Raw genomic sequence first — 1,991 nt, forward strand, 5'->3', positions numbered from 1 at the left:
CAGAACAACATACAAAACTCCACTTGGGATGTCACCATTTCAGTTGGTGTACGGTAAGGGATGTCATCTACCTGCGGAGCTTGAGCATAAGGCCTAGTGGGCATTGAAGAAGTTGAACCTGGATTTAGATACAGCTGGTAAGAAAAGAATGCTTCAGCTTAATGAACTTGATGAATTTCGACTTCAAGCGTACGAAAATAACAAAATGTATAAGGAAAAGGTGAAGAGGTGGCACGATAGGAAGCTGCATCCAAAGTTATTTGTGCCAGGGCAACAAGTTCTCTTATTCAACTCTCGGCTCCGACTTTTTCCTGGAAAGTTGAAATCAAGGTGGTCTGGACCTTTTATTGTCAAAACTGTGTTTCCACATGGAGCGGTGGAAATTTTTGAGAATGATCAGGACCAAGCATTCGAGGTTAACGGTCAGCGGTTGAAGCACTACTACGGGGACATGGCAAACCGAGAAGTGGTTAGTGCCATTTTGTTGACTACTTGAGAGTCAAGCTAATGACGAAAAAGAAGCGCTGCGTGGGAGGCAACCCATGAATTGTTGTTACAGGAACCCTTAGAAGTTAATAACCTATCCAAAAACATAAAAAAATCAGAAAACAGGGGCTGAAAAAAAAAATTCCAGTGACCCCCTGAGCGCCCGCTCAGCTTTGCTGAGCGACCGCGCAGCAAGCTGAGCGCCCGCTCAGTTTTGCTGAGCGACCGCTCAGGGGTCGAGTACCAGAATTTTTTTTTCAGTTCAGAAAAAAAAACACAAAAACAGTTTTAGCCCATAAACCCACGATTTGTTCCCACTACCCCATCATTTTACTCCTTAATTCCCAAACCCTAATTTAATCCACACCCTATATATACATACACCTATCCTACATATCTCCCACAAAACTTCCTACACTTAAACCCTCTCACAAACATCAAAAATCAGTTCTTACACACTTTTATTCACGAATCAATGGCACCCAAGAGAGCACAGACTATTGACAGCAGCAGCACAGTTCCTACTGCTGATTCATCGAGGGGTACTGCTGCAAGGCCTCAGTTAACTGACAGAGCTGTGGAGTAGGAGTACACTAGGCTTTTGGGAAAGCCGATTCTGAAGGAGAGGGGGTTTTTACCATCGGGGAGGGATGGTGAGTTGCTGCCCTTGATTGCAGAGAAGGGGTGGATAGCTTTTTGTGAGTCACCCGAAGCAGTACCGATGAGCGTTGTTCGCGAGTTCTACGCGAACGTGAAGGCCGAAAAGAATGGGTTTTCTGTGGTCCGTGGGCTGACGGTTGATTATCATCCTGCGGTGATTCGCCGTGTGATTGGACAGCGAGAGAGGAAGCCCGAGGAGGAGAACTGGAATGAAAAGACTGCTGAGGATTTTGACTTGGATTTGATTTGTGCGACTCTCTGTCGACCGGGCACAGTTTGGACCTGCAGGACCGGCACTAATGATTATCGTCACTTTCCGGCGATCGCCATGAACAGGTATGCCCGTGCATGGAATGCATTTATTTGTGCTAATATTTTGCCTTCTTCGCATGCACATGAGGTCACAGTTGAGAGAGCACAATTGTTGTGGGGAATTATGAATGAGGAATACTATGTGGACCTTGGTGAGTTTATCTACCAAGGAATTCTGAAGTTTTTGAGGGGAGCGAAGCATATGAACATCCCTTATGCATCTACGGTTACGAAGCTATGCCGAGCAGTGGGAGTGAACTGGCCGGCTCATGAGCAGTTGCAGTTGCCAGCAGCTCCGATTGATTCTGGCACTCTGAATGGGATGCAGGAGTGGACCGGTGGTGAGCCTGAGGAGCATGGGCTGGGTTATCATCTTCCAGGAGGGCGTCCAGCACGAGGTGCTACTATGGCTAGGCCAGGGCGTGATGAGGCTGGTTCTTCGAGAGCTCAGGAGGGTGCTGGGATGGTTGATGCCCAGTATAGGAGGCTTTCACGGCGGATGGATGCCATGTATGAGACGCAGAGCAGGTTTG

Source organism: Apium graveolens, chromosome 9 (genome assembly GCF_009905375.1).
Source record: "Apium graveolens cultivar Ventura chromosome 9, ASM990537v1, whole genome shotgun sequence".
Classification (NCBI taxonomy): Eukaryota; Viridiplantae; Streptophyta; class Magnoliopsida; order Apiales; family Apiaceae; genus Apium; species Apium graveolens.